This window comes from Dunckerocampus dactyliophorus, unplaced genomic scaffold (genome assembly GCF_027744805.1).
Source record: "Dunckerocampus dactyliophorus isolate RoL2022-P2 unplaced genomic scaffold, RoL_Ddac_1.1 HiC_scaffold_23, whole genome shotgun sequence".
NCBI classification, from domain to species: Eukaryota; Metazoa; Chordata; class Actinopteri; order Syngnathiformes; family Syngnathidae; genus Dunckerocampus; species Dunckerocampus dactyliophorus.
Window position 1 is genome coordinate 241,128 of NW_026559859.1, and position 16,433 is coordinate 257,560.

The 16,433-nt window shown below is 51.1% G+C and overlaps 39 non-coding genes across 39 annotated transcripts; all 39 read right to left on the bottom strand.

The window, feature by feature from the left end:
• Positions 1-152: 152 nt before the first annotated feature.
• On the bottom strand, positions 153-272 carry LOC129175381 (5S ribosomal RNA). The gene has a single exon (XR_008568342.1). It is a non-coding gene; the product is annotated as a 5S ribosomal RNA (ribosomal RNA).
• Positions 273-572: 300 nt separating this feature from the next.
• Positions 573-691, bottom strand: LOC129174803 (5S ribosomal RNA). The gene has a single exon (XR_008567779.1). It is a non-coding gene; the product is annotated as a 5S ribosomal RNA (ribosomal RNA).
• Positions 692-991: 300 nt separating this feature from the next.
• On the bottom strand, positions 992-1,110 carry LOC129174805 (5S ribosomal RNA). The gene has a single exon (XR_008567781.1). It is a non-coding gene; the product is annotated as a 5S ribosomal RNA (ribosomal RNA).
• Positions 1,111-1,410: 300 nt separating this feature from the next.
• LOC129175099 (5S ribosomal RNA) lies at positions 1,411-1,529 on the bottom strand. The gene has a single exon (XR_008568069.1). It is a non-coding gene; the product is annotated as a 5S ribosomal RNA (ribosomal RNA).
• Positions 1,530-1,829: 300 nt separating this feature from the next.
• LOC129175308 (5S ribosomal RNA) lies at positions 1,830-1,949 on the bottom strand. The gene has a single exon (XR_008568272.1). It is a non-coding gene; the product is annotated as a 5S ribosomal RNA (ribosomal RNA).
• Positions 1,950-2,249: 300 nt separating this feature from the next.
• On the bottom strand, positions 2,250-2,368 carry LOC129175422 (5S ribosomal RNA). The gene has a single exon (XR_008568376.1). It is a non-coding gene; the product is annotated as a 5S ribosomal RNA (ribosomal RNA).
• Positions 2,369-2,668: 300 nt separating this feature from the next.
• LOC129175350 (5S ribosomal RNA) lies at positions 2,669-2,788 on the bottom strand. The gene has a single exon (XR_008568312.1). It is a non-coding gene; the product is annotated as a 5S ribosomal RNA (ribosomal RNA).
• A 300-nt stretch (positions 2,789-3,088) lies between these two features.
• LOC129174806 (5S ribosomal RNA) lies at positions 3,089-3,207 on the bottom strand. Its single transcript, XR_008567782.1, has one exon. It is a non-coding gene; the product is annotated as a 5S ribosomal RNA (ribosomal RNA).
• A 300-nt stretch (positions 3,208-3,507) lies between these two features.
• Positions 3,508-3,626, bottom strand: LOC129174807 (5S ribosomal RNA). The gene has a single exon (XR_008567783.1). It is a non-coding gene; the product is annotated as a 5S ribosomal RNA (ribosomal RNA).
• A 300-nt stretch (positions 3,627-3,926) lies between these two features.
• Positions 3,927-4,045, bottom strand: LOC129175100 (5S ribosomal RNA). The gene has a single exon (XR_008568070.1). It is a non-coding gene; the product is annotated as a 5S ribosomal RNA (ribosomal RNA).
• A 300-nt stretch (positions 4,046-4,345) lies between these two features.
• LOC129174808 (5S ribosomal RNA) lies at positions 4,346-4,464 on the bottom strand. Its single transcript, XR_008567784.1, has one exon. It is a non-coding gene; the product is annotated as a 5S ribosomal RNA (ribosomal RNA).
• Positions 4,465-4,764: 300 nt separating this feature from the next.
• On the bottom strand, positions 4,765-4,883 carry LOC129175101 (5S ribosomal RNA). Its single transcript, XR_008568071.1, has one exon. It is a non-coding gene; the product is annotated as a 5S ribosomal RNA (ribosomal RNA).
• A 300-nt stretch (positions 4,884-5,183) lies between these two features.
• On the bottom strand, positions 5,184-5,302 carry LOC129174809 (5S ribosomal RNA). Its single transcript, XR_008567785.1, has one exon. It is a non-coding gene; the product is annotated as a 5S ribosomal RNA (ribosomal RNA).
• Positions 5,303-5,602: 300 nt separating this feature from the next.
• Positions 5,603-5,721, bottom strand: LOC129175102 (5S ribosomal RNA). The gene has a single exon (XR_008568072.1). It is a non-coding gene; the product is annotated as a 5S ribosomal RNA (ribosomal RNA).
• A 300-nt stretch (positions 5,722-6,021) lies between these two features.
• LOC129174811 (5S ribosomal RNA) lies at positions 6,022-6,140 on the bottom strand. The gene has a single exon (XR_008567787.1). It is a non-coding gene; the product is annotated as a 5S ribosomal RNA (ribosomal RNA).
• A 300-nt stretch (positions 6,141-6,440) lies between these two features.
• Positions 6,441-6,559, bottom strand: LOC129175103 (5S ribosomal RNA). The gene has a single exon (XR_008568073.1). It is a non-coding gene; the product is annotated as a 5S ribosomal RNA (ribosomal RNA).
• Positions 6,560-6,859: 300 nt separating this feature from the next.
• Positions 6,860-6,978, bottom strand: LOC129174812 (5S ribosomal RNA). The gene has a single exon (XR_008567788.1). It is a non-coding gene; the product is annotated as a 5S ribosomal RNA (ribosomal RNA).
• A 300-nt stretch (positions 6,979-7,278) lies between these two features.
• On the bottom strand, positions 7,279-7,397 carry LOC129175423 (5S ribosomal RNA). The gene has a single exon (XR_008568377.1). It is a non-coding gene; the product is annotated as a 5S ribosomal RNA (ribosomal RNA).
• A 300-nt stretch (positions 7,398-7,697) lies between these two features.
• LOC129174813 (5S ribosomal RNA) lies at positions 7,698-7,816 on the bottom strand. Its single transcript, XR_008567789.1, has one exon. It is a non-coding gene; the product is annotated as a 5S ribosomal RNA (ribosomal RNA).
• Positions 7,817-8,116: 300 nt separating this feature from the next.
• LOC129175105 (5S ribosomal RNA) lies at positions 8,117-8,235 on the bottom strand. The gene has a single exon (XR_008568075.1). It is a non-coding gene; the product is annotated as a 5S ribosomal RNA (ribosomal RNA).
• A 300-nt stretch (positions 8,236-8,535) lies between these two features.
• Positions 8,536-8,654, bottom strand: LOC129174814 (5S ribosomal RNA). Its single transcript, XR_008567790.1, has one exon. It is a non-coding gene; the product is annotated as a 5S ribosomal RNA (ribosomal RNA).
• Positions 8,655-8,954: 300 nt separating this feature from the next.
• LOC129175208 (5S ribosomal RNA) lies at positions 8,955-9,073 on the bottom strand. The gene has a single exon (XR_008568176.1). It is a non-coding gene; the product is annotated as a 5S ribosomal RNA (ribosomal RNA).
• Positions 9,074-9,373: 300 nt separating this feature from the next.
• LOC129174815 (5S ribosomal RNA) lies at positions 9,374-9,492 on the bottom strand. The gene has a single exon (XR_008567791.1). It is a non-coding gene; the product is annotated as a 5S ribosomal RNA (ribosomal RNA).
• A 300-nt stretch (positions 9,493-9,792) lies between these two features.
• On the bottom strand, positions 9,793-9,911 carry LOC129175425 (5S ribosomal RNA). Its single transcript, XR_008568379.1, has one exon. It is a non-coding gene; the product is annotated as a 5S ribosomal RNA (ribosomal RNA).
• Positions 9,912-10,211: 300 nt separating this feature from the next.
• Positions 10,212-10,330, bottom strand: LOC129174818 (5S ribosomal RNA). The gene has a single exon (XR_008567793.1). It is a non-coding gene; the product is annotated as a 5S ribosomal RNA (ribosomal RNA).
• A 300-nt stretch (positions 10,331-10,630) lies between these two features.
• On the bottom strand, positions 10,631-10,749 carry LOC129175106 (5S ribosomal RNA). Its single transcript, XR_008568076.1, has one exon. It is a non-coding gene; the product is annotated as a 5S ribosomal RNA (ribosomal RNA).
• Positions 10,750-11,049: 300 nt separating this feature from the next.
• LOC129174819 (5S ribosomal RNA) lies at positions 11,050-11,168 on the bottom strand. The gene has a single exon (XR_008567794.1). It is a non-coding gene; the product is annotated as a 5S ribosomal RNA (ribosomal RNA).
• A 300-nt stretch (positions 11,169-11,468) lies between these two features.
• Positions 11,469-11,587, bottom strand: LOC129175107 (5S ribosomal RNA). Its single transcript, XR_008568077.1, has one exon. It is a non-coding gene; the product is annotated as a 5S ribosomal RNA (ribosomal RNA).
• Positions 11,588-11,887: 300 nt separating this feature from the next.
• On the bottom strand, positions 11,888-12,006 carry LOC129174820 (5S ribosomal RNA). Its single transcript, XR_008567795.1, has one exon. It is a non-coding gene; the product is annotated as a 5S ribosomal RNA (ribosomal RNA).
• A 300-nt stretch (positions 12,007-12,306) lies between these two features.
• On the bottom strand, positions 12,307-12,425 carry LOC129175426 (5S ribosomal RNA). The gene has a single exon (XR_008568380.1). It is a non-coding gene; the product is annotated as a 5S ribosomal RNA (ribosomal RNA).
• Positions 12,426-12,725: 300 nt separating this feature from the next.
• LOC129174821 (5S ribosomal RNA) lies at positions 12,726-12,844 on the bottom strand. The gene has a single exon (XR_008567796.1). It is a non-coding gene; the product is annotated as a 5S ribosomal RNA (ribosomal RNA).
• A 300-nt stretch (positions 12,845-13,144) lies between these two features.
• On the bottom strand, positions 13,145-13,263 carry LOC129175565 (5S ribosomal RNA). Its single transcript, XR_008568514.1, has one exon. It is a non-coding gene; the product is annotated as a 5S ribosomal RNA (ribosomal RNA).
• A 300-nt stretch (positions 13,264-13,563) lies between these two features.
• Positions 13,564-13,682, bottom strand: LOC129175427 (5S ribosomal RNA). Its single transcript, XR_008568381.1, has one exon. It is a non-coding gene; the product is annotated as a 5S ribosomal RNA (ribosomal RNA).
• Positions 13,683-13,982: 300 nt separating this feature from the next.
• LOC129175578 (5S ribosomal RNA) lies at positions 13,983-14,101 on the bottom strand. The gene has a single exon (XR_008568527.1). It is a non-coding gene; the product is annotated as a 5S ribosomal RNA (ribosomal RNA).
• A 300-nt stretch (positions 14,102-14,401) lies between these two features.
• On the bottom strand, positions 14,402-14,520 carry LOC129175428 (5S ribosomal RNA). Its single transcript, XR_008568382.1, has one exon. It is a non-coding gene; the product is annotated as a 5S ribosomal RNA (ribosomal RNA).
• A 300-nt stretch (positions 14,521-14,820) lies between these two features.
• Positions 14,821-14,939, bottom strand: LOC129174822 (5S ribosomal RNA). Its single transcript, XR_008567798.1, has one exon. It is a non-coding gene; the product is annotated as a 5S ribosomal RNA (ribosomal RNA).
• A 300-nt stretch (positions 14,940-15,239) lies between these two features.
• Positions 15,240-15,358, bottom strand: LOC129175429 (5S ribosomal RNA). The gene has a single exon (XR_008568383.1). It is a non-coding gene; the product is annotated as a 5S ribosomal RNA (ribosomal RNA).
• A 300-nt stretch (positions 15,359-15,658) lies between these two features.
• On the bottom strand, positions 15,659-15,777 carry LOC129174823 (5S ribosomal RNA). Its single transcript, XR_008567799.1, has one exon. It is a non-coding gene; the product is annotated as a 5S ribosomal RNA (ribosomal RNA).
• Positions 15,778-16,077: 300 nt separating this feature from the next.
• On the bottom strand, positions 16,078-16,196 carry LOC129175108 (5S ribosomal RNA). Its single transcript, XR_008568078.1, has one exon. It is a non-coding gene; the product is annotated as a 5S ribosomal RNA (ribosomal RNA).
• Positions 16,197-16,433: the final 237 nt, after the last annotated feature.

Below are 16,433 nucleotides of genomic sequence, written 5' to 3' on the forward strand. Positions count from 1 at the left end.
AAGCCTGTTTGAACTTCACAGCAGAGAGAAAAACACTGTAGATGGATGTTCCTCACATGAGGGCAAAATAAATACTCTTCCTCCATTCAAAGTGATGGCGTTTTCCAAGAAGTGGGAAACAGCGCCCTCTGCTGAAAGCCAAGAGCCTAAAAAGCTTACAGCACCTGGTATTCCCAGGCGGTCTCCCATTCCAAGTACTCACCAGGCCCGCCTCTGCTTAGCTTCCGAGATCGGACGAGATCGGGCGTTCTCAGGGTAGTATGGCTGTAAGCCGGAAAGCTCTCTGAAAACTTTCCTTTTAAAGACGACACTGGTCAAACTGCGCTTCTGCAAACGGTCTCGGATGTGTGTGCACACTTTGCTGCTCGTATGGTTTTTCTGGCTGTTTTGTGCCACCGGTCGCAGCCACAGCCAGCCTGTAAGCCTGTTTGAACTTCACAGCAGAGAGAAAAACACTGTAGATGGATGTTCCTCACATGAGGGCAAAATAAATACTCTTCCTCCATTCAAAGTGATGGCGTTTTCCAAGAAGTGGGAAACAGCGCCCTCTGCTGAAAGCCAAGAGCCTAAAAAGCTTACAGCACCTGGTATTCCCAGGCGGTCTCCCATCCAAGTACTCACCAGGCCCGCCCCTGCTTAGCTTCCGAGATCGGACGAGATCGGGCGTTCTCAGGGTAGTATGGCCGTAAGCCGGAAAGCTCTCTGAAAACTTTCCTTTTAAAGACGACACTGGTCAAACTGCGCTTCTGCAAACGGTCTCGGATGTGTGTGCACACTTTGCTGCTCGTATGGTTTTTCTGGCTGTTTTGTGCCACCGGTCGCAGCCACAGCCAGCCTGTAAGCCTGTTTGAACTTCACAGCAGAGAGAAAAACACTGTAGATGGATGTTCCTCACATGAGGGCAAAATAAATACTCTTCCTCCATTCAAAGTGATGGCGTTTTCCAAGAAGTGGGAAACAGCGCCCTCTGCTGAAAGCCAAGAGCCTAAAAAGCTTACAGCACCTGGTATTCCCAGGCGGTCTCCCATCCAAGTACTCACCAGGCCCGCCCCTGCTTAGCTTCCGAGATCGGACGAGATCGGGCGTTCTCAGGGTAGTATGGCCGTAAGCCGGAAAGCTCTCTGAAAACTTTCCTTTTAAAGACGACACTGGTCAAACTGCGCTTCTGCAAACGGTCTCGGATGTGTGTGCACACTTTGCTGCTCGTATGGTTTTTCTGGCTGTTTTGTGCCACCGGTCGCAGCCACAGCCAGCCTGTAAGCCTGTTTGAACTTCACAGCAGAGAGAAAAACACTGTAGATGGATGTTCCTCCCATGAGGGCAAAATAAATACTCTTCCTCCATTCAAAGTGATGGCGTTTTCCAAGAGGTGGGAAACAGCGCCCTCTGCTGAAAGCCAAGAGCCTAAAAAGCTTTCAGCACCTGGTATTCCCAGGCGGTCTCCCATCCAAGTACTAACCAGGCCCGCCCCTGCTTAGCTTCCGAGATCGGACGAGATCGGGCGTTCTCAGGGTAGTATGGCCGTAAGCCGGAAAGCTCTCTGAAAACTTTCCTTTTAAAGACGACACTGGTCAAACTGCGCTTCTGCAAACGGTCTCGGATGTGTGTGCACACTTTGCTGCTCGTATGGTTTTTCTGGCTGTTTTGTGCCACCGGTCGCAGCCACAGCCAGCCTGTAAGCCTGTTTGAACTTCACAGCAGAGAGAAAAACACTGTAGATGGATGTTCCTCACATGAGGGCAAAATAAATACTCTTCCTCCATTCAAAGTGATGGCGTTTTCCAAGAAGTGGGAAACAGCGCCCTCTGCTGAAAGCCAAGAGCCTAAAAAGCTTACAGCACCTGGTATTCCCAGGCGGTCTCCCATTCCAAGTACTCACCAGGCCCGCCCCTGCTTAGCTTCCGAGATCGGACGAGATCGGGCGTTCTCAGGGTAGTATGGCCGTAAGCCGGAAAGCTCTCTGAAAACTTTCCTTTTAAAGACGACACTGGTCAAACTGCGCTTCTGCAAACGGTCTCGGATGTGTGTGCACACTTTGCTGCTCGTATGGTTTTTCTGGCTGTTTTGTGCCACCGGTCGCAGCCACAGCCAGCCTGTAAGCCTGTTTGAACTTCACAGCAGAGAGAAAAACACTGTAGATGGATGTTCCTCACATGAGGGCAAAATAAATACTCTTCCTCCATTCAAAGTGATGGCGTTTTCCAAGAAGTGGGAAACAGCGCCCTCTGCTGAAAGCCAAGAGCCTAAAAAGCTTACAGCACCTGGTATTCCCAGGCGGTCTCCCATCCAAGTACTAACCAGGCCCGCCCCTGCTTAGCTTCCGAGATCGGACGAGATCGGGCGTTCTCAGGGTAGTATGGCCGTAAGCCGGAAAGCTCTCTGAAAACTTTCCTTTTAAAGACGACACTGGTCAAACTGCGCTTCTGCAAACGGTCTCGGATGTGTGTGCACACTTTGCTGCTCGTATGGTTTTTCTGGCTGTTTTGTGCCACCGGTCGCAGCCACAGCCAGCCTGTAAGCCTGTTTGAACTTCACAGCAGAGAGAAAAACACTGTAGATGGATGTTCCTCACATGAGGGCAAAATAAATACTCTTCCTCCATTCAAAGTGACGGCGTTTTCCAAGAAGTGGGAAACAGCGCCCTCTGCTGAAAGCCAAGAGCCTAAAAAGCTTACAGCACCTGGTATTCCCAGGCGGTCTCCCATTCCAAGTACTCACCAGGCCCGCCCCTGCTTAGCTTCCGAGATCGGACGAGATCGGGCGTTCTCAGGGTAGTATGGCTGTAAGCCGGAAAGCTCTCTGAAAACTTTCCTTTTAAAGACGACACTGGTCAAACTGCGCTTCTGCAAACGGTCTCGGATGTGTGTGCACACTTTGCTGCTCGTATGGTTTTTCTGGCTGTTTTGTGCCACCGGTCGCAGCCACAGCCAGCCTGTAAGCCTGTTTGAACTTCACAGCAGAGAGAAAAACACTGTAGATGGATGTTCCTCACATGAGGGCAAAATAAATACTCTTCCTCCATTCAAAGTGATGGCGTTTTCCAAGAAGTGGGAAACAGCGCCCTCTGCTGAAAGCCAAGAGCCTAAAAAGCTTACAGCACCTGGTATTCCCAGGCGGTCTCCCATCCAAGTACTCACCAGGCCCGCCCCTGCTTAGCTTCCGAGATCGGACGAGATCGGGCGTTCTCAGGGTAGTATGGCCGTAAGCCGGAAAGCTCTCTGAAAACTTTCCTTTTAAAGACGACACTGGTCAAACTGCGCTTCTGCAAACGGTCTCGGATGTGTGTGCACACTTTGCTGCTCGTATGGTTTTTCTGGCTGTTTTGTGCCACCGGTCGCAGCCACAGCCAGCCTGTAAGCCTGTTTGAACTTCACAGCAGAGAGAAAAACACTGTAGATGGATGTTCCTCACATGAGGGCAAAATAAATACTCTTCCTCCATTCAAAGTGATGGCGTTTTCCAAGAAGTGGGAAACAGCGCCCTCTGCTGAAAGCCAAGAGCCTAAAAAGCTTACAGCACCTGGTATTCCCAGGCGGTCTCCCATCCAAGTACTCACCAGGCCCGCCCCTGCTTAGCTTCCGAGATCGGACGAGATCGGGCGTTCTCAGGGTAGTATGGCCGTAAGCCGGAAAGCTCTCTGAAAACTTTCCTTTTAAAGACGACACTGGTCAAACTGCGCTTCTGCAAACGGTCTCGGATGTGTGTGCACACTTTGCTGCTCGTATGGTTTTTCTGGCTGTTTTGTGCCACCGGTCGCAGCCACAGCCAGCCTGTAAGCCTGTTTGAACTTCACAGCAGAGAGAAAAACACTGTAGATGGATGTTCCTCCCATGAGGGCAAAATAAATACTCTTCCTCCATTCAAAGTGACGGCGTTTTCCAAGAGGTGGGAAACAGCGCCCTCTGCTGAAAGCCAAGAGCCTAAAAAGCTTTCAGCACCTGGTATTCCCAGGCGGTCTCCCATCCAAGTACTAACCAGGCCCGCCCCTGCTTAGCTTCCGAGATCGGACGAGATCGGGCGTTCTCAGGGTAGTATGGCCGTAAGCCGGAAAGCTCTCTGAAAACTTTCCTTTTAAAGACGACACTGGTCAAACTGCGCTTCTGCAAACGGTCTCGGATGTGTGTGCACACTTTGCTGCTCGTATGGTTTTTCTGGCTGTTTTGTGCCACCGGTCGCAGCCACAGCCAGCCTGTAAGCCTGTTTGAACTTCACAGCAGAGAGAAAAACACTGTAGATGGATGTTCCTCACATGAGGGCAAAATAAATACTCTTCCTCCATTCAAAGTGACGGCGTTTTCCAAGAAGTGGGAAACAGCGCCCTCTGCTGAAAGCCAAGAGCCTAAAAAGCTTACAGCACCTGGTATTCCCAGGCGGTCTCCCATCCAAGTACTCACCAGGCCCGCCCCTGCTTAGCTTCCGAGATCGGACGAGATCGGGCGTTCTCAGGGTAGTATGGCCGTAAGCCGGAAAGCTCTCTGAAAACTTTCCTTTTAAAGACGACACTGGTCAAACTGCGCTTCTGCAAACGGTCTCGGATGTGTGTGCACACTTTGCTGCTCGTATGGTTTTTCTGGCTGTTTTGTGCCACCGGTCGCAGCCACAGCCAGCCTGTAAGCCTGTTTGAACTTCACAGCAGAGAGAAAAACACTGTAGATGGATGTTCCTCCCATGAGGGCAAAATAAATACTCTTCCTCCATTCAAAGTGATGGCGTTTTCCAAGAGGTGGGAAACAGCGCCCTCTGCTGAAAGCCAAGAGCCTAAAAAGCTTTCAGCACCTGGTATTCCCAGGCGGTCTCCCATCCAAGTACTAACCAGGCCCGCCCCTGCTTAGCTTCCGAGATCGGACGAGATCGGGCGTTCTCAGGGTAGTATGGCCGTAAGCCGGAAAGCTCTCTGAAAACTTTCCTTTTAAAGACGACACTGGTCAAACTGCGCTTCTGCAAACGGTCTCGGATGTGTGTGCACACTTTGCTGCTCGTATGGTTTTTCTGGCTGTTTTGTGCCACCGGTCGCAGCCACAGCCAGCCTGTAAGCCTGTTTGAACTTCACAGCAGAGAGAAAAACACTGTAGATGGATGTTCCTCACATGAGGGCAAAATAAATACTCTTCCTCCATTCAAAGTGACGGCGTTTTCCAAGAAGTGGGAAACAGCGCCCTCTGCTGAAAGCCAAGAGCCTAAAAAGCTTACAGCACCTGGTATTCCCAGGCGGTCTCCCATCCAAGTACTCACCAGGCCCGCCCCTGCTTAGCTTCCGAGATCGGACGAGATCGGGCGTTCTCAGGGTAGTATGGCCGTAAGCCGGAAAGCTCTCTGAAAACTTTCCTTTTAAAGACGACACTGGTCAAACTGCGCTTCTGCAAACGGTCTCGGATGTGTGTGCACACTTTGCTGCTCGTATGGTTTTTCTGGCTGTTTTGTGCCACCGGTCGCAGCCACAGCCAGCCTGTAAGCCTGTTTGAACTTCACAGCAGAGAGAAAAACACTGTAGATGGATGTTCCTCCCATGAGGGCAAAATAAATACTCTTCCTCCATTCAAAGTGATGGCGTTTTCCAAGAGGTGGGAAACAGCGCCCTCTGCTGAAAGCCAAGAGCCTAAAAAGCTTTCAGCACCTGGTATTCCCAGGCGGTCTCCCATCCAAGTACTAACCAGGCCCGCCCCTGCTTAGCTTCCGAGATCGGACGAGATCGGGCGTTCTCAGGGTAGTATGGCCGTAAGCCGGAAAGCTCTCTGAAAACTTTCCTTTTAAAGACGACACTGGTCAAACTGCGCTTCTGCAAACGGTCTCGGATGTGTGTGCACACTTTGCTGCTCGTATGGTTTTTCTGGCTGTTTTGTGCCACCGGTCGCAGCCACAGCCAGCCTGTAAGCCTGTTTGAACTTCACAGCAGAGAGAAAAACACTGTAGATGGATGTTCCTCACATGAGGGCAAAATAAATACTCTTCCTCCATTCAAAGTGACGGCGTTTTCCAAGAAGTGGGAAACAGCGCCCTCTGCTGAAAGCCAAGAGCCTAAAAAGCTTACAGCACCTGGTATTCCCAGGCGGTCTCCCATCCAAGTACTCACCAGGCCCGCCCCTGCTTAGCTTCCGAGATCGGACGAGATCGGGCGTTCTCAGGGTAGTATGGCCGTAAGCCGGAAAGCTCTCTGAAAACTTTCCTTTTAAAGACGACACTGGTCAAACTGCGCTTCTGCAAACGGTCTCGGATGTGTGTGCACACTTTGCTGCTCGTATGGTTTTTCTGGCTGTTTTGTGCCACCGGTCGCAGCCACAGCCAGCCTGTAAGCCTGTTTGAACTTCACAGCAGAGAGAAAAACACTGTAGATGGATGTTCCTCCCATGAGGGCAAAATAAATACTCTTCCTCCATTCAAAGTGATGGCGTTTTCCAAGAGGTGGGAAACAGCGCCCTCTGCTGAAAGCCAAGAGCCTAAAAAGCTTTCAGCACCTGGTATTCCCAGGCGGTCTCCCATCCAAGTACTAACCAGGCCCGCCCCTGCTTAGCTTCCGAGATCGGACGAGATCGGGCGTTCTCAGGGTAGTATGGCCGTAAGCCGGAAAGCTCTCTGAAAACTTTCCTTTTAAAGACGACACTGGTCAAACTGCGCTTCTGCAAACGGTCTCGGATGTGTGTGCACACTTTGCTGCTCGTATGGTTTTTCTGGCTGTTTTGTGCCACCGGTCGCAGCCACAGCCAGCCTGTAAGCCTGTTTGAACTTCACAGCAGAGAGAAAAACACTGTAGATGGATGTTCCTCACATGAGGGCAAAATAAATACTCTTCCTCCATTCAAAGTGACGGCGTTTTCCAAGAAGTGGGAAACAGCGCCCTCTGCTGAAAGCCAAGAGCCTAAAAAGCTTACAGCACCTGGTATTCCCAGGCGGTCTCCCATCCAAGTACTCACCAGGCCCGCCCCTGCTTAGCTTCCGAGATCGGACGAGATCGGGCGTTCTCAGGGTAGTATGGCCGTAAGCCGGAAAGCTCTCTGAAAACTTTCCTTTTAAAGACGACACTGGTCAAACTGCGCTTCTGCAAACGGTCTCGGATGTGTGTGCACACTTTGCTGCTCGTATGGTTTTTCTGGCTGTTTTGTGCCACCGGTCGCAGCCACAGCCAGCCTGTAAGCCTGTTTGAACTTCACAGCAGAGAGAAAAACACTGTAGATGGATGTTCCTCACATGAGGGCAAAATAAATACTCTTCCTCCATTCAAAGTGATGGCGTTTTCCAAGAAGTGGGAAACAGCGCCCTCTGCTGAAAGCCAAGAGCCTAAAAAGCTTACAGCACCTGGTATTCCCAGGCGGTCTCCCATCCAAGTACTAACCAGGCCCGCCCCTGCTTAGCTTCCGAGATCGGACGAGATCGGGCGTTCTCAGGGTAGTATGGCCGTAAGCCGGAAAGCTCTCTGAAAACTTTCCTTTTAAAGACGACACTGGTCAAACTGCGCTTCTGCAAACGGTCTCGGATGTGTGTGCACACTTTGCTGCTCGTATGGTTTTTCTGGCTGTTTTGTGCCACCGGTCGCAGCCACAGCCAGCCTGTAAGCCTGTTTGAACTTCACAGCAGAGAGAAAAACACTGTAGATGGATGTTCCTCACATGAGGGCAAAATAAATACTCTTCCTCCATTCAAAGTGACGGCGTTTTCCAAGAAGTGGGAAACAGCGCCCTCTGCTGAAAGCCAAGAGCCTAAAAAGCTTACAGCACCTGGTATTCCCAGGCGGTCTCCCATCCAAGTACTCACCAGGCCCGCCCCTGCTTAGCTTCCGAGATCGGACGAGATCGGGCGTTCTCAGGGTAGTATGGCCGTAAGCCGGAAAGCTCTCTGAAAACTTTCCTTTTAAAGACGACACTGGTCAAACTGCGCTTCTGCAAACGGTCTCGGATGTGTGTGCACACTTTGCTGCTCGTATGGTTTTTCTGGCTGTTTTGTGCCACCGGTCGCAGCCACAGCCAGCCTGTAAGCCTGTTTGAACTTCACAGCAGAGAGAAAAACACTGTAGATGGATGTTCCTCCCATGAGGGCAAAATAAATACTCTTCCTCCATTCAAAGTGATGGCGTTTTCCAAGAGGTGGGAAACAGCGCCCTCTGCTGAAAGCCAAGAGCCTAAAAAGCTTTCAGCACCTGGTATTCCCAGGCGGTCTCCCATCCAAGTACTAACCAGGCCCGCCCCTGCTTAGCTTCCGAGATCGGACGAGATCGGGCGTTCTCAGGGTAGTATGGCCGTAAGCCGGAAAGCTCTCTGAAAACTTTCCTTTTAAAGACGACACTGGTCAAACTGCGCTTCTGCAAACGGTCTCGGATGTGTGTGCACACTTTGCTGCTCGTATGGTTTTTCTGGCTGTTTTGTGCCACCGGTCGCAGCCACAGCCAGCCTGTAAGCCTGTTTGAACTTCACAGCAGAGAGAAAAACACTGTAGATGGATGTTCCTCACATGAGGGCAAAATAAATACTCTTCCTCCATTCAAAGTGACGGCGTTTTCCAAGAAGTGGGAAACAGCGCCCTCTGCTGAAAGCCAAGAGCCTAAAAAGCTTACAGCACCTGGTATTCCCAGGCGGTCTCCCATCCAAGTACTCACCAGGCCCGCCCCTGCTTAGCTTCCGAGATCGGACGAGATCGGGCGTTCTCAGGGTAGTATGGCCGTAAGCCGGAAAGCTCTCTGAAAACTTTCCTTTTAAAGACGACACTGGTCAAACTGCGCTTCTGCAAACGGTCTCGGATGTGTGTGCACACTTTGCTGCTCGTATGGTTTTTCTGGCTGTTTTGTGCCACCGGTCGCAGCCACAGCCAGCCTGTAAGCCTGTTTGAACTTCACAGCAGAGAGAAAAACACTGTAGATGGATGTTCCTCCCATGAGGGCAAAATAAATACTCTTCCTCCATTCAAAGTGATGGCGTTTTCCAAGAGGTGGGAAACAGCGCCCTCTGCTGAAAGCCAAGAGCCTAAAAAGCTTTCAGCACCTGGTATTCCCAGGCGGTCTCCCATCCAAGTACTAACCAGGCCCGCCCCTGCTTAGCTTCCGAGATCGGACGAGATCGCGCGTTCTCAGGGTAGTATGGCCGTAAGCCGGAAAGCTCTCTGAAAACTTTCCTTTTAAAGACGACACTGGTCAAACTGCGCTTCTGCAAACGGTCTCGGATGTGTGTGCACACTTTGCTGCTCGTATGGTTTTTCTGGCTGTTTTGTGCCACCGGTCGCAGCCACAGCCAGCCTGTAAGCCTGTTTGAACTTCACAGCAGAGAGAAAAACACTGTAGATGGATGTTCCTCACATGAGGGCAAAATAAATACTCTTCCTCCATTCAAAGTGACGGCGTTTTCCAAGAAGTGGGAAACAGCGCCCTCTGCTGAAAGCCAAGAGCCTAAAAAGCTTACAGCACCTGGTATTCCCAGGCGGTCTCCCATCCAAGTACTCACCAGGCCCGCCCCTGCTTAGCTTCCGAGATCGGACGAGATCGGGCGTTCTCAGGGTAGTATGGCCGTAAGCCGGAAAGCTCTCTGAAAACTTTCCTTTTAAAGACGACACTGGTCAAACTGCGCTTCTGCAAACGGTCTCGGATGTGTGTGCACACTTTGCTGCTCGTATGGTTTTTCTGGCTGTTTTGTGCCACCGGTCGCAGCCACAGCCAGCCTGTAAGCCTGTTTGAACTTCACAGCAGAGAGAAAAACACTGTAGATGGATGTTCCTCCCATGAGGGCAAAATAAATACTCTTCCTCCATTCAAAGTGATGGCGTTTTCCAAGAAGTGGGAAACAGCGCCCTCTGCTGAAAGCCAAGAGCCTAAAAAGCTTACAGCACCTGGTATTCCCAGGCGGTCTCCCATCCAAGTACTAACCAGGCCCGCCCCTGCTTAGCTTCCGAGATCGGACGAGATCGGGCGTTCTCAGGGTAGTATGGCCGTAAGCCGGAAAGCTCTCTGAAAACTTTCCTTTTAAAGACGACACTGGTCAAACTGCGCTTCTGCAAACGGTCTCGGATGTGTGTGCACACTTTGCTGCTCGTATGGTTTTTCTGGCTGTTTTGTGCCACCGGTCGCAGCCACAGCCAGCCTGTAAGCCTGTTTGAACTTCACAGCAGAGAGAAAAACACTGTAGATGGATGTTCCTCACATGAGGGCAAAATAAATACTCTTCCTCCATTCAAAGTGACGGCGTTTTCCAAGAAGTGGGAAACAGCGCCCTCTGCTGAAAGCCAAGAGCCTAAAAAGCTTACAGCACCTGGTATTCCCAGGCGGTCTCCCATCCAAGTACTCACCAGGCCCGCCCCTGCTTAGCTTCCGAGATCGGACGAGATCGGGCGTTCTCAGGGTAGTATGGCCGTAAGCCGGAAAGCTCTCTGAAAACTTTCCTTTTAAAGACGACACTGGTCAAACTGCGCTTCTGCAAACGGTCTCGGATGTGTGTGCACACTTTGCTGCTCGTATGGTTTTTCTGGCTGTTTTGTGCCACCGGTCGCAGCCACAGCCAGCCTGTAAGCCTGTTTGAACTTCACAGCAGAGAGAAAAACACTGTAGATGGATGTTCCTCCCATGAGGGCAAAATAAATACTCTTCCTCCATTCAAAGTGATGGCGTTTTCCAAGAGGTGGGAAACAGCGCCCTCTGCTGAAAGCCAAGAGCCTAAAAAGCTTTCAGCACCTGGTATTCCCAGGCGGTCTCCCATCCAAGTACTAACCAGGCCCGCCCCTGCTTAGCTTCCGAGATCGGACGAGATCGGGCGTTCTCAGGGTAGTATGGCCGTAAGCCGGAAAGCTCTCTGAAAACTTTCCTTTTAAAGACGACACTGGTCAAACTGCGCTTCTGCAAACGGTCTCGGATGTGTGTGCACACTTTGCTGCTCGTATGGTTTTTCTGGCTGTTTTGTGCCACCGGTCGCAGCCACAGCCAGCCTGTAAGCCTGTTTGAACTTCACAGCAGAGAGAAAAACACTGTAGATGGATGTTCCTCACATGAGGGCAAAATAAATACTCTTCCTCCATTCAAAGTGACGGCGTTTTCCAAGAAGTGGGAAACAGCGCCCTCTGCTGAAAGCCAAGAGCCTAAAAAGCTTACAGCACCTGGTATTCCCAGGCGGTCTCCCATCCAAGTACTCACCAGGCCCGCCCCTGCTTAGCTTCCGAGATCGGACGAGATCGGGCGTTCTCAGGGTAGTATGGCCGTAAGCCGGAAAGCTCTCTGAAAACTTTCCTTTTAAAGACGACACTGGTCAAACTGCGCTTCTGCAAACGGTCTCGGATGTGTGTGCACACTTTGCTGCTCGTATGGTTTTTCTGGCTGTTTTGTGCCACCGGTCGCAGCCACAGCCAGCCTGTAAGCCTGTTTGAACTTCACAGCAGAGAGAAAAACACTGTAGATGGATGTTCCTCCCATGAGGGCAAAATAAATACTCTTCCTCCATTCAAAGTGATGGCGTTTTCCAAGAGGTGGGAAACAGCGCCCTCTGCTGAAAGCCAAGAGCCTAAAAAGCTTTCAGCACCTGGTATTCCCAGGCGGTCTCCCATCCAAGTACTAACCAGGCCCGCCCCTGCTTAGCTTCCGAGATCGGACGAGATCGGGCGTTCTCAGGGTAGTATGGCCGTAAGCCGGAAAGCTCTCTGAAAACTTTCCTTTTAAAGACGACACTGGTCAAACTGCGCTTCTGCAAACGGTCTCGGATGTGTGTGCACACTTTGCTGCTCGTATGGTTTTTCTGGCTGTTTTGTGCCACCGGTCGCAGCCACAGCCAGCCTGTAAGCCTGTTTGAACTTCACAGCAGAGAGAAAAACACTGTAGATGGATGTTCCTCACATGAGGGCAAAATAAATACTCTTCCTCCATTCAAAGTGACGGCGTTTTCCAAGAAGTGGGAAACAGCGCCCTCTGCTGAAAGCCAAGAGCCTAAAAAGCTTACAGCACCTGGTATTCCCAGGCGGTCTCCCATCCAAGTACTCACCAGGCCCGCCCCTGCTTAGCTTCCGAGATCGGACGAGATCGGGCGTTCTCAGGGTAGTATGGCCGTAAGCCGGAAAGCTCTCTGAAAACTTTCCTTTTAAAGACGACACTGGTCAAACTGCGCTTCTGCAAACGGTCTCGGATGTGTGTGCACACTTTGCTGCTCGTATGGTTTTTCTGGCTGTTTTGTGCCACCGGTCGCAGCCACAGCCAGCCTGTAAGCCTGTTTGAACTTCACAGCAGAGAGAAAAACACTGTAGATGGATGTTCCTCACATGAGGGCAAAATAAATACTCTTCCTCCATTCAAAGTGATGGCGTTTTCCAAGAAGTGGGAAACAGCGCCCTCTGCTGAAAGCCAAGAGCCTAAAAAGCTTACAGCACCTGGTATTCCCAGGCGGTCTCCCATCCAAGTACTAACCAGGCCCGCCCCTGCTTAGCTTCCGAGATCGGACGAGATCGGGCGTTCTCAGGGTAGTATGGCCGTAAGCCGGAAAGCTCTCTGAAAACTTTCCTTTTAAAGACGACACTGGTCAAACTGCGCTTCTGCAAACGGTCTCGGATGTGTGTGCACACTTTGCTGCTCGTATGGTTTTTCTGGCTGTTTTGTGCCACCGGTCGCAGCCACAGCCAGCCTGTAAGCCTGTTTGAACTTCACAGCAGAGAGAAAAACACTGTAGATGGATGTTCCTCACATGAGGGCAAAATAAATACTCTTCCTCCATTCAAAGTGATGGCGTTTTCCAAGAAGTGGGAAACAGCGCCCTCTGCTGAAAGCCAAGAGCCTAAAAAGCTTACAGCACCTGGTATTCCCAGGCGGTCTCCCATCCAAGTACTCACCAGGCCCGCCCCTGCTTAGCTTCCGAGATCGGACGAGATCGGGCGTTCTCAGGGTAGTATGGCCGTAAGCCGGAAAGCTCTCTGAAAACTTTCCTTTTAAAGACGACACTGGTCAAACTGCGCTTCTGCAAACGGTCTCGGATGTGTGTGCACACTTTGCTGCTCGTATGGTTTTTCTGGCTGTTTTGTGCCACCGGTCGCAGCCACAGCCAGCCTGTAAGCCTGTTTGAACTTCACAGCAGAGAGAAAAACACTGTAGATGGATGTTCCTCACATGAGGGCAAAATAAATACTCTTCCTCCATTCAAAGTGATGGCGTTTTCCAAGAAGTGGGAAACAGCGCCCTCTGCTGAAAGCCAAGAGCCTAAAAAGCTTACAGCACCTGGTATTCCCAGGCGGTCTCCCATCCAAGTACTAACCAGGCCCGCCCCTGCTTAGCTTCCGAGATCTGACGAGATCGGGCGTTCTCAGGGTAGTATGGCCGTAAGCCGGAAAGCTCTCTGAAAACTTTCCTTTTAAAGACGACACTGGTCAAACTGCGCTTCTGCAAACGGTCTCGGATGTGTGTGCACACTTTGCTGCTCGTATGGTTTTTCTGGCTGTTTTGTGCCACCGGTCGCAGCCACAGCCAGCCTGTAAGCCTGTTTGAACTTCACAGCAGAGAGAAAAACACTGTAGATGGATGTTCCTCCCATGAGGGCAAAATAAATACTCTTCCTCCATTCAAAGTGATGGCGTTTTCCAAGAGGTGGGAAACAGCGCCCTCTGCTGAAAGCCAAGAGCCTAAAAAGCTTACAGCACCTGGTATTCCCAGGCGGTCTCCCATCCAAGTACTAACCAGGCCCGCCCCTGCTTAGCTTCCGAGATCGGACGAGATCGGGCGTTCTCAGGGTAGTATGGCCGTAAGCCGGAAAGCTCTCTGAAAACTTTCCTTTTAAAGACGACACTGGTCAAACTGCGCTTCTGCAAACGGTCTCGGATGTGTGTGCACACTTTGCTGCTCGTATGGTTTTTCTGGCTGTTTTGTGCCACCGGTCGCAGCCACAGCCAGCCTGTAAGCCTGTTTGAACTTCACAGCAGAGAGAAAAACACTGTAGATGGATGTTCCTCACATGAGGGCAAAATAAATACTCTTCCTCCATTCAAAGTGATGGCGTTTTCCAAGAAGTGGGAAACAGCGCCCTCTGCTGAAAGCCAAGAGCCTAAAAAGCTTACAGCACCTGGTATTCCCAGGCGGTCTCCCATCCAAGTACTCACCAGGCCCGTCCCTGCTTAGCTTCCGAGATCGGACGAGATCGGGCGTTCTCAGGGTAGTATGGCCGTAAGCCGGAAAGCTCTCTGAAAACTTTCCTTTTAAAGACGACACTGGTCAAACTGCGCTTCTGCAAACGGTCTCGGATGTGTGTGCACACTTTGCTGCTCGTATGGTTTTTCTGGCTGTTTTGTGCCACCGGTCGCAGCCACAGCCAGCCTGTAAGCCTGTTTGAACTTCACAGCAGAGAGAAAAACACTGTAGATGGATGTTCCTCCCATGAGGGCAAAATAAATACTCTTCCTCCATTCAAAGTGATGGCGTTTTCCAAGAAGTGGGAAACAGCGCCCTCTGCTGAAAGCCAAGAGCCTAAAAAGCTTACAGCACCTGGTATTCCCAGGCGGTCTCCCATCCAAGTACTAACCAGGCCCGCCCCTGCTTAGCTTCCGAGATCGGACGAGATCGGGCGTTCTCAGGGTAGTATGGCCGTAAGCCGGAAAGCTCTCTGAAAACTTTCCTTTTAAAGACGACACTGGTCAAACTGCGCTTCTGCAAACGGTCTCGGATGTGTGTGCACACTTTGCTGCTCGTATGGTTTTTCTGGCTGTTTTGTGCCACCGGTCGCAGCCACAGCCAGCCTGTAAGCCTGTTTGAACTTCACAGCAGAGAGAAAAACACTGTAGATGGATGTTCCTCACATGAGGGCAAAATAAATACTCTTCCTCCATTCAAAGTGACGGCGTTTTCCAAGAAGTGGGAAACAGCGCCCTCTGCTGAAAGCCAAGAGCCTAAAAAGCTTACAGCACCTGGTATTCCCAGGCGGTCTCCCATCCAAGTACTCACCAGGCCCGCCCCTGCTTAGCTTCCGAGATCGGACGAGATCGGGCGTTCTCAGGGTAGTATGGCCGTAAGCCGGAAAGCTCTCTGAAAACTTTCCTTTTAAAGACGACACTGGTCAAACTGCGCTTCTGCAAACGGTCTCGGATGTGTGTGCACACTTTGCTGCTCGTATGGTTTTTCTGGCTGTTTTGTGCCACCGGTCGCAGCCACAGCCAGCCTGTAAGCCTGTTTGAACTTCACAGCAGAGAGAAAAACACTGTAGATGGATGTTCCTCCCATGAGGGCAAAATAAATACTCTTCCTCCATTCAAAGTGATGGCGTTTTCCAAGAAGTGGGAAACAGCGCCCTCTGCTGAAAGCCAAGAGCCTAAAAAGCTTACAGCACCTGGTATTCCCAGGCGGTCTCCCATCCAAGTACTAACCAGGCCCGCCCCTGCTTAGCTTCCGAGATCGGACGAGATCGGGCGTTCTCAGGGTAGTATGGCCGTAAGCCGGAAAGCTCTCTGAAAACTTTCCTTTTAAAGACGACACTGGTCAAACTGCGCTTCTGCAAACGGTCTCGGATGTGTGTGCACACTTTGCTGCTCGTATGGTTTTTCTGGCTGTTTTGTGCCACCGGTCGCAGCCACAGCCAGCCTGTAAGCCTGTTTGAACTTCACAGCAGAGAGAAAAACACTGTAGATGGATGTTCCTCACATGAGGGCAAAATAAATACTCTTCCTCCATTCAAAGTGACGGCGTTTTCCAAGAAGTGGGAAACAGCGCCCTCTGCTGAAAGCCAAGAGCCTAAAAAGCTTACAGCACCTGGTATTCCCAGGCGGTCTCCCATCCAAGTACTCACCAGGCCCGCCCCTGCTTAGCTTCCGAGATCGGACGAGATCGGGCGTTCTCAGGGTAGTATGGCCGTAAGCCGGAAAGCTCTCTGAAAACTTTCCTTTTAAAGACGACACTGGTCAAACTGCGCTTCTGCAAACGGTCTCGGATGTGTGTGCACACTTTGCTGCTCGTATGGTTTTTCTGGCTGTTTTGTGCCACCGGTCGCAGCCACAGCCAGCCTGTAAGCCTGTTTGAACTTCACAGCAGAGAGAAAAACACTGTAGATGGATGTTCCTCCCATGAGGGCAAAATAAATACTCTTCCTCCATTCAAAGTGATGGCGTTTTCCAAGAGGTGGGAAACAGCGCCCTCTGCTGAAAGCCAAGAGCCTAAAAAGCTTTCAGCACCTGGTATTCCCAGGCGGTCTCCCATCCAAGTACTAACCAGGCCCGCCCCTGCTTAGCTTCCGAGATCGGACGAGATCGGGCGTTCTCAGGGTAGTATGGCCGTAAGCCGGAAAGCTCTCTGAAAACTTTCCTTTTAAAGACGACACTGGTCAAACTGCGCTTCTGCAAACGGTCTCGGATGTGTGTGCACACTTTGCTGCTCGTATGGTTTTTCTGGCTGTTTTGTGCCACCGGTCGCAGCCACAGCCAGCCTGTAAGCCTGTTTGAACTTCACAGCAGAGAGAAAAACACTGTAGATGGATGTTCCTCACATGAGGGCAAAATAAATACTCTTCCTCCATTCA